This window comes from Bos indicus, chromosome 8 (assembly GCF_029378745.1).
Source record: "Bos indicus isolate NIAB-ARS_2022 breed Sahiwal x Tharparkar chromosome 8, NIAB-ARS_B.indTharparkar_mat_pri_1.0, whole genome shotgun sequence".
Lineage (NCBI taxonomy): Eukaryota > Metazoa > Chordata > Mammalia > Artiodactyla > Bovidae > Bos > Bos indicus.
In genome coordinates, this window is record NC_091767.1 from 91,709,755 (window position 1) to 91,721,011 (window position 11,257).

The following is an 11,257-nucleotide window of genomic DNA, read 5'->3' on the forward strand; positions in this document are numbered from 1 at the left end:
CACATGCACCTGAGAGGAGTTTTTCAGTTCGCGCCTCCAAGATGCAATATATGACATCTTTATTTGCCCAAGAATTTTTTTTTTTTTTTTTTGCTAGAACACAGTTCACATAAAAGAACTGTGATCCTGCCCTATGTATCTCCTTTTCCCTGGTACATTCAGGCAGCTGGAACCAGATACACTTCTCTTCAGCTTTCTTTATCTGCACTAAGGTCACTTTGAAAAATATTCACTCATACACTTCCATTTCCTTTCATTTCTATTTTCCAACCACGGACATTTTCAGAGCCGATGTTAGATTTCTTCAGCTTACCTCTGACCTCAGCTACGGTTATAGTGAACAATTCTGAGTACCTTGACAGCACGCCATCTCAAACATCCTCTGTGCCTCTCCCCAAGGCCTTGGGAGTCTTGCCCAGTTTGTGTGCAAGTACCATGGAAAATTTGGGAAGTTAATACCTGTAGGCAAGCCGTCAACCAGTTCAGAAGTTTAGTGCTTCAGCTTCTTATCTTTTGGTGGGCAAATTCTAAGAAGCATCCTATACAGTACCTCAGCTAGTTCCCCGACCACTTGCATCCCAGTTGCCCATAGTGATAAGCAGTTCTGTAGTGACCCTGCTGTTGTTCATTGTTTATCCTCCTACTTTTCACTCTTGCTCCTTTACTGCAGGCAATCCTATGATCACCTCCCAAATAAACTACCTATACTACTCACGTCCTTGTCTCAGACTTTGCTGTAGACCCAAGCTAGGGCATTTCAAAATTCTGAACTCTTTCTTTTTAAAAATTATTTGTTTACTTTTGGCTGTGCTGGATCTTCATTGCTGCGTGGGCTTTTCTCTAGTTGTTGCCAGTGGGGCCTACTCTCTAGCTGTGATGGCTTCTTATGGCAGTGACTTCTCTTGTTGCAGAGCACGGGCTCTAGGCACACAGGTTTCAGTAGTGGGAGTTCCCGGACTCTAGAGCACAGGCTCAGTAGTTGTGCATGGGCTTAGTTGCTTTGCAGCATGTGGGATCTTCCTGGATCAGGGATTGAACCCCTGTCTCCTGCACTGGCAGGTGGGATTCCTTTACCACTGAGCCACCAGGGAAGCACTGAACTCATTTTCTAATCATCACCTCTAGCCTTGGTCAACATGTGATCATTATTGCTTTGACAGTAGGAAAACCTTTGTTCTGGAACGAAGTCATTGGCATGTGTTCTATATAAAATTATTAAATAGTTTCATGTCTAAAATTTGCTAACCAGTACATTAAAAATAATGGTACTAAATCTGTTCAGTGATGTAGTAAATGGACAAAGCTAGCTGGGCAAATAGACCAAGAAACTATATAAGCTGAGCTGAAATGTTTCTTTCTGCACTAAATTTTGCTTCTCTGGAAGGTTTATTGGAGAGAGTGAGAATGTGTGACATGTTTGCAGTAGGTCCACTTGTATTACTGTTCAAAGAGTTTATTGTTCCCAACTGTTTGCTTAGGAACTGTCAGTTTTAGGCAAAAGGCTTACTTCCTTATTATTTTCTTCTTTGTTTTCCCTAGTTATAAAAATAAAAAATGTTTATTAGAAAATGTAAAATATTCATAAAACTATAAAGAAGAAAATAATAATCATGTATAATTTCATATCCCATGTTGTTCTTTAGTCACTAAGTCGAGTCCAACTCTTTTGTGACCCCATGGAATGTAGCCCACCAGTCTCCTCTGTCCATGGGATTCTCTAGGCAAGGGTACTGGAGTGGGTTGCCATAACCTCCTCCAGGGGATCTTCCCCATCCAGGGATCGAACCCAAGTCTCCTGAATTGCAGGCAGGCTCTTTACCGTCTGAGCCACCTGGGGGTCCTTTCATATCCAGTGAGTGAGTGAGAGTAAAGTCGCTCAGTCGTGTCTGACTCTTTGTGATCTCATGGACTGTAGCCTACCAGGCTCCTCCGTCCATGGGATTTTCTAGACAAGAGTACTGGAGTGGGCTGCCATTTCCTTCTCCAGGGGATCTTCCCAACCCAGGGATCGAACCTGGGTTTCCCGCACTGCAGACAGATGCCTTACTTTTCTGAGCCACCAGGGAATTCCTATCCCATAGTTAATCACTAATAATATGTTACTAAATGCCCTTTCAGTTTTGAGAAGGTGTATAGAAGAAAATAGTAGCAGTAGGGAGGAGAAAAAAGAACAGGCTATATTTCTAGCTTATTTTTGTCATATTATTTCTACCTTATTTCTGTCATATTTTTCTTACTTAACATCATCTTATAACATCATTAATGAAATCTTATCACTAGCATCTTTTTAAAAGGCTAAAATTTTTTCTACTATTAAATTTTTTAATTTGCCATTATTTCAATAACACTGAAGCAAATATATTTTATATATAACTATACAAAACTGATATTTCTTACATAGAGTCCTGGAAATGGGAAAAACGGGTAAAAGAGCATGTATATGTATAGTGATCTTGATGCTTACTGCCCAAATATTATATAGGTTTTATGATTTATACTTCCTTATAGAGCTGGCTTCAAGAGTATGTGACCTGTGTGGTTTTTAAAGGGATCCATGCTTAGAACCCCTTACATTCCTTAATGCTCTTTGGTGAAATTCTTAATGATTTTAATGGAAGAGACCCTCATTTTCATTTCATACAAGTTATATTGCTGGTACTGCTTCCATGAGAAAACAAGGAGAAACATCATGTTAAATGTGTTTTGTAATGGGGAGACATAGAAAGATACATGAGAACGAAGATTCAAATGGAAATCTTTTTTTTTTTTTTTTTTTACCATTTTGTCCTCTTTATTCTCTGTTTCTTATTTGCGGATTGTCTCTGTAGATCCCATCAGGTTTTACTGCTGTTGTTTGTTTTTGTGTCACACCCATGGGGAAGATTAAATTGTTTTAGCTAGGTCTACTCAAGAGCTGCAGATGAGTCTGATGAGATAAGATGAAGCCGTTTCCTCCCTTGGCTGTGTTTGTGCTAACATGGGAATATACCACTATTTCAAACAGTTGAGTAGCAATTGCTCCTGTGCTAATAGTTAATTTTAGTTTTGTGAGATGGAAAATAATACCAAATTCATAAGCATAACTTTGTCTTAAAAGATAATCTTGAGCCTGGTATTTTAAAACAACAAAAACAAAAAGATAAAAACCAATGTCATCAAAAGAACAGGCCCAAAAGAATAAGAAAAATCTATACACTTACATCCATATCTATATTATCTATCTCTGTCTTTTTCTAGTTACTATTTTTAGTACACTAACAATTTTTGGAAAAGGTCAACTTTCATTCCAATACCAAAAAAACAATGCCAAAGAATACTCAAATTACTGTACAATTGCACTCATTTCACATGCCAGTAAGATTTTGCTCAAAATCCTTCAAGCTATGTGAAGGATTCAGCAGCATGTGAAATGAGAAACTCCAGATGTATAAGCTGGATTTAGAAAAGGCAGAGGAACCAGAGATCAAATTGCCAACATACGTTGGATTGTAGAAAAAGCAAGGGGTTCCAAAAAAACCCATCTACTTCTGCTTCATTGACTATGCTAAAACCTTTGACTGTGTGGATCCCAATAAACTGTGGAAAATTCTGAAAAATATGGGCATACCAGACCACCTTACCTGCCTCCTGAGAAACCTGTATCCAGGTTGAGAAGCAACAGTTAGAACCAGACGTGGAACAACAGACTGCTTCCAAATCAGGAAAGGAGTGTGTCAAGGCTGTATACTGTACCCTGCTTATTTAACTTATAAACAGTGTACATCATGCAAAATGCTGGGCTGGATGAAGCACAAGCTGGGGTCAAGATTGCCAGGAGAAATATCAACAACCTCAGATATGCAGATGATACCACTTAAATGCCAAAAGTGAAGAGGAACTAAAGAGCCTCTTGATGAAGGTGAAAGAGAAGAAAGAAAAAGCAGGCTTGAAACTCAACATTCAAAAAACTAAGATCATGGGATCTGCTCCTATCACTTCATGACAAATAGATGAGGAAAATGTGGAAACAGTGTCAGGTCTCATTTTATTGGGCTCCACAATCAATGTGGACAGTGACTGCAGCCATGAAATTAAAAGATGCTTGCTCCTTGGAAGAATAGCTATGTCAAACTTAGACAGCATTTTAAAAAACAAGACATCACTTTGCTGACCAAGGTTCCCATAGTCAATGCTATGGTTTTTCCAGTAGTCAGGTATGGATGTGAGATTTGCACCAGAAAGGAATCTGAGTGCCAAAAAATTGACACTTTTGAACTGTGGTGCTGAAGAAGACTCTTGAGAGTCCCTTGGACAGCAAGGACATCAAATCAGTCAATCCTAAAGTAAGTCAACCGTGAACATTCATTGGAAGGACTGATGCTGCAGCTGAAGCTCCAACACTTTGACTACCTGATGGGAATAGGTGACTCATTGGAAAAGATCCTGATACTGGGGAAAATTGAGGGCAAGAGGATAAGGTGGTGACAGAGGATGAGATAGTTGGATGGCATCACTGACTCAGTGGTCATGAGTTTGAGTACACTTGTGGAGATAGTGATGGACAGAGAAGCCTGACGTGCCTTAATCTTTGGGGTCACAGAGAGTTGGACATGACTTAACAACTGAACAACAACAACAAATAATTTTGGAGTAGTTTGGTAAACTTCTTCATCATTAAACATATTTCATGCTTTATTAAAAATACTTTAGGCTATTTTCCTAATTTTACTTTAGCCAGTTATGTATGCCCTGATTATTGGCAACGTTTTTGAATTTTAATAATTTATGTGAAAGTGCAAATGAATTACATTTTTCTCCAGCTGTTCAGCTACATGGATTGTCTTCAATGATTTTAAATTCTTTCACCATTCTATGACATTCATGATGGGTACATGACAGACCTTTTCTTGCTGGCATTTTATAATTTGTTTTCTTTCAAATATACTGAGGTATTTTTCAGGACTTTCAATTGCAAGTTCTTGAACTCAAATAGATTCCCTGGTAAGCATAAGATAAAATTAGGTAAAACCGTGGCTCATAGAAGAATTTATGCTTAGCCCTTGTGTGTTTATATCCATGTATTCTGAGAGTTATGGTGTGCTCTTGTGTTGACACCACCACCAAGGAAGGGATGCTGGCAAATAAAATAGCATTCTCATTTCACTGTGCAGGCTAAGCCCAGCATTCTTTTCTCCCAGGAGTCATACTGAATTACACATGCTTTCAACCATGGATTCAAGTTTTACAGGACAAAAAAGTATCAAATGCTGATGATGCCCACTCTTTTTTTTTAAACTTTTTATTTTGTTTTGGAGTATAGCCAATTAACAATGTCGTGATAGTTTCAGGTGAACAGCGAAGGGACTCAACCATACATATACATATATCCATTCTCCCCTCAAACTCCCAACCAATCACTATTCTTGAAGTAGAAATGATTATTTCATGTAAAAACTGCTTAAATGTAAATGCAAAAATAAAAATACAGTTAAAAAATATAGCCCCGTATGTAATGTTGCCCTCGTTTGAAAATTAACTTAAAATTAATGAAACCAAAATAACTTAAAGACTGATATTTACCAACTTGATAAAAGTCACCTTAAAGCACATAAAATTTAACAGATACTGCTGTTTACTGGAAAAAAAAAAAAGTTTTAAGATAAGTGATATAGAACCATAAGTAAATTGACCAGTTCATTAGAGAATTGTTAATCAACACATAGCTTGCTAAAATATATTTAAAATTATTTAGATATTAAAAAGAAAAAGAATCTCCCCAAATTTCAAAAAAATGGGAAAATTATTGTACAACTGTCTTATCTTACTTTAATGTTACAATTATATAAAAACCAGTGATAGGGAAAATTTATTTTTAACTGACTTAACATTTTTACCAATTTCATTTTAATCACCCCATTTGCACTCATTGAACACAAGCAGAAGACTTAAAATTGGAGAATGGCCGTGATAATGTATATTAAAATTTTCTGATATATTAAAACTTGGCATTCATCTAGTTTAGTTTTCTGCTATTGCTGTTTGATGAAGTGATGCAATTCTCTCTCAGAAATCTTTTTTGTCACCTGTTTGAAGCTATTGTAACTGTGGTTGGCTTTCTATCCCCTCATCCTCTTTGTTTTCACAATTCTTCATAGAGCAGTTATATAGTATGTTAACTAGATCACATTATTTGGAGTGATATCTATGGATTATTATCCAAATACAGTGGTTCGTGGGTGGAAATGTTGAGTCAAGTTTGTACTCTTCTGTCCTTGTCTAGTATATATTTTTCACCATATCCAACAGTTTTTTTTATAGTTTTTAGAAAAATTTTAAAATACTATGTTAAAGTGATCTTCCCCTTTAATTTCAATCGTATTTTATGTCTTTAAATTTCTTTTTAAAAAATTTATTTATTTTTAATTGAAGTATAGTTGCTTTACAATATTGTGTTGGTTTCTGCCATACATCAACATGAATCAGTCATGGGTATACATATATCCCTTCCCTCTTGAAACTCCCTCCTGCCTTCCACCCCATCCCACACCTCTAGGTTGTCAAGGAGCCCTGATTTGAGTTCCTTGAGTTATAGAGCAAATTCCCACTGGCTATCTATTTTACATATGATAGTGTATATGTTTCCATGCTACTCTCTCCATTTGTCCCAACCTCTCTCTGCCCCACCCCAGAAGTCTGTTCTCTATATCTGCATCTCCATTGCTGCCCTGAAAGTAGGTTTATCAGTACCATCTTTCTAGATTCCATATATATGCATTAACATGAGATATTTGTTTTTCTCTTTCTCAATTGCTTCACTCTGTATTATAGGCTCTAGGTTCACTCACCTCTCTAGCACTGATTCAAATACATTCCTTTTTATAGCTGAGTAATATTCCATTTATGTATGCACCATAACTTCTTTATCCATTCATCAGTCCATGGATATCTAAGCTGTTTCCATGTCCTAACTATTGTAAATAATACTATACTGAACATTGGGGCACATGTTTCTTTTTCAGTTTTGGTTTCCTTAGGGTATATGCCCAGTAGTGGGATTGTTGGGCATTTGGTAGTTTTATTCCTAGTTTTATAAGGAAAATCCAAATTTTCTTCCATAATGGCTGTATCAATTTATACTCCCACTAACAGTGCAAGAGAGTTCCCTTTCTCCACAGCCTCTACAGCATTGTTAGTAGATTTTTCGATAATGGCCATTCTGACTGGTATAAGGTGATAGCTCATTGTAGTTTTTATTTGCATTTCTATAATAATTAGCAATATTACACATCCTTTCATGAGTGTATTGGCCATTTGTATGTCTTTGGAGAAATGTCTGCTTAAGTCTTTTGCCCACTTTTTGATTGAATTTGTTTTTCTGGTATTGAGTTGCATGAGCTGCTTGTATATTTTGAAAATTAATCCTTTGTTAGTTGCTTTATTTGCTATTATTTTCTCCCATTCTGAGGGTTGTCTTTTCATCTTGTTTATAGTTTCCTTTGCTGTGCAAAAGGTTTGAAATTTAACTAGGCCTTACTTGTTTATTTTTGCTTTTGTTTCCATTGCTCTAGGTGGTGGGTCATACAGGATCTTGCTGTGCTTTATGTCATACAGTGTTCTGCCTATAAGAGTTTTATAGTTTCTAGTCTTACATGATCATTGCTCACAGTGAACTTACTGTGTGTAGAAAAGTTCCTGGGTACCAAGGCTTGTGTCGAGAACTTTAGGAGTCTTTGTTTCTCTTGAGCTCCTTCACAGCCCACTGAGGTCGAAACCATCAAGCTCTGTTTAGTAGAGAAGGAAATGGCAACCCACTCCAGTACTCTTGCCTGGAGAATCTCATGGACAGAGGAGCCTAGCAGGCTACAGTCTATGGGGTCACAAGAGTCGGATACGACTTAGCAACTAAAACACCACCACCACCAGTCTTACATTTATATCTTTAATCAACTTTGAGTTTATCTTTGTGTATGGTGTTAGGAAGTATTTTAATTTCATTCTTTTACATATAGCTGTCCAGTTTTCCCAGCACCACTTATTGAAGAGACTATCTTTGCTCCATTATATATTCTTGCCTCCTTTGTCAAAGATAAGGTGTCCATAGGTGTATGAGTTTATCTCTGGGCTTTCTATCTTGTTCCATTGATCTATAGTTCTCTTTGTGTGCCAGTACCATATGATCTTGATGACTGTAGCTCTGTAGTATAGTCTGAAGTCAGGAAGGCTAATTCCTCCAGCTCCATTCTTCTTTCTCAAGATTGCTTTGGCTATTTGGGGTCTTTTGTGTCTCCATATGACTTGTGTAATTTTTTGTTCTAGTTCTGTGAAAAATGCCACTGGTAATTTGATAGGGACCACATTGTATCTATAGATTGCAGTACATGTTATAGTCATTTTCACAATGTTGATTCTTCCAACCCAGGAATACAGGAATATATTCCTTACAACCCAGGAATATCTCTCCATCTGTTTATGTCATCTTTGATTTCTTTCATTGGTGTCTTACAGCTTTTTGTATGCAGCTCTTTTGTCTCCTTAGGTAAGTTTATTCCTATATATTTTATTCTTCTTGTTGCAAGTATATGGGTTTGATTCCTTAATTACTCTTTCTGATTTTTGTTGTTAGTGTATAGGAATGCAAATGGTTTCTAGTATTGATTTATATCCTGCTACCTTACTAAATTTACTGATTAGCTGTAGTGACTTTCTGATAATACCTTTAGAGTTTTCTATGTATAGTATTATGTCATTTGCAAACAATGAGTTTTACTTCTTCTTTTCCAAGCTAGATTCCTTTTATTTCTTTTTCTTCTCTGATTGCCATAGCTAGGACTTCCAAGTCTATGTTGAATAATCATGGTGAGAATGGACACCCTTGTCTTGTTCCTGATCTTAGGAGGAATGTTTTCAGTTTTGCACCATTGAGAATAATGTTTGCTGTGGGTTTGTCATACATGGCCTTTATTATGTTGAGGTAGGTTCCTTCTATGCCCATTTTTTGAAGAGCTTTTTTTCTTATCATAAATGGGTGCTGAATTTTGTCAAAGGCTTTTTCTGCATCTATTGAGATTATCATGTGGTTTTTAACCTTTCAATTTATCAATATGGTGTATCACATTGATTGATTTGTGTGTATTGAAGAATCCTTGCATCCCTGGGATAAACCTGACTTGATCATGGTGTGTAATTTTTTTAATGTGTTGTTGAAATCTATTTGCTAGAATTTTATTTAGAATTTTTGCATCTATGTTCATCAGTGATATTGGCCTGTAATTTTCTTTCTTTCTTTCTTTCTTTCTTTTTTGCTATGTCTTTTTCTGGTTTTGGTATCAGGGTGATGGTTGCCTCACAGAATGAATTTTGATTTAAATTTTGTAAGCTTTTATTTTTAAATAAAATTTTCAGAATTCAGGCTTGTGCTTCTGGAAATATGGTGTAGACATACTTTTCTCTATTCACCTCACTAAGTACAGGAGAAAATGCTGGACATTATATATAAGAAAAACATTAAAAGACTTGAAGATGGAGAAGAAGGCCAACCGCCTAGTGATAACAGAGCCTGAGAGACAAAATAGTGCTGGATTTTGCTGACTTTCTTTTGCTTCATATATTGTATTTGGAGCTGTAAATGCTACCAATCCAGAGATGCCAAAGGGTGCAGGTTAAAAAAAAAGGAGATCCAACAAAGTCTGCTTTTTGTAGCCAGAAGACCAGGAAAGTGATGGTCTAGCAAGACAGAAAACTTTCAGACAATAACCACTGTACTCTAGCAAAACAACAGTTGAAAAACCCTAAAACATAATTCATGTTAATAAAGGCTGAGTGGGGAACTTAGGCTTCCACATGTGGGAAGCTATAATAAGGTGCCCCTGCACCTTGCTAGCAAAGAAATAAAGTCTCAGCAAAAAATACAGGATATAATGAAGAAATGGAATATAATGGAAAATTTAAAATTGAAAATACAAACACAAAAAAATAAGTTTAAGTGAGTGAATAGCAAAATGCAAGGATAGGGCAAAGAAATCAGTGACCTGGAAGATAGAAGAGGAAAATTATCCAATCTGAAAAATTAAAGATACCCTAAAAAATTTGACAGAGTCTCAGATATGTGTGATAATGATAAGAGATCTAACACTGTTATTATATCAGAGTCTCTCAGGGAGAGAAGAAAGAGCACTCCAAAACTAATGGTTGAAAACTCCCCAAATTTGGTAAGATATGAACCTATAGGATCAAGAAGCTGCTCTGATATAAAGTAGATAACTAATTAGGACCTTCTATAACACAGGGAATTCTACCCAGTAGAATGAAAAAAGGAGTGAATATATGTATATGTGTAACTGATTCACTTTTCTGTACACCTGAAACTAACACATTATAATTTAACTATATGCCAATAAAATTAAAAAATAAATAAAAAGAAGCTGCTCTGAGCAAATGACTAAAAATAGGATAAATCTAAAGAAATCCTTAAGACACATAATAATTAAACTCCTAGAAATTAAAACAAAGAAACAATATTGATAGCCATCAGAGAGAAATAACACCTCAGTTATAGAGGAAAGGCAGTGAGAAAGACAGCAGCAATTTTGATAATCCAGACTCAAGATGTTGAAGGCCTGGCCTAAAGCAGTTGGCCAGGATTCTTGGCTATGGATGTCCAAATAATTATATTTCTATAAATGTTTTAAATTTGGGAGGTTGTTTACAATCCTAGACAAAATATAAAGAAGAAGTAGGGTTCTTACTCTGGAAGTCAGAGTAAGAGTGATTCAGTTGGATTATTAAAATACTGATTTTTACATTTTTCGTTGTCTTAGTCTTGTGGATGCTTTACCTCAGAGAACTATTGGAAGGAGTGGACTAAGATCAAAGTAACTGGACTTTTTGTGATAACAGTTTGCTTATATATTGGTTAACCAGTCCTCCTTTCTGATGTGGCTTTGTCTCCTTTACATATGGAGACTGAAGTGTCCCTCGGAGGTGATAGACAGTAGTAAGACGTATTCACGTCTTTTTCTCATAATGTCACCGGCACTTGTGTTCTTGTCTCAACTGAATTCATCTGGTAGCAGTAGTGTCGCGGGATTCTGAGTGCCTTGACGGCAGTGGCTTGACCGTGAATTCCTTAGTGTGATAGACAATGTGTGAGACACAGTCAGTACTCAGTCAATGTTTGCAGAAATCATGTATGTGTAAATGCCAGAATAAACGAATGGCTATTTGTGTAACTAGATGCCCATTTTTTTTCCTCACAAAACCAAATCTGCATAAAATATAG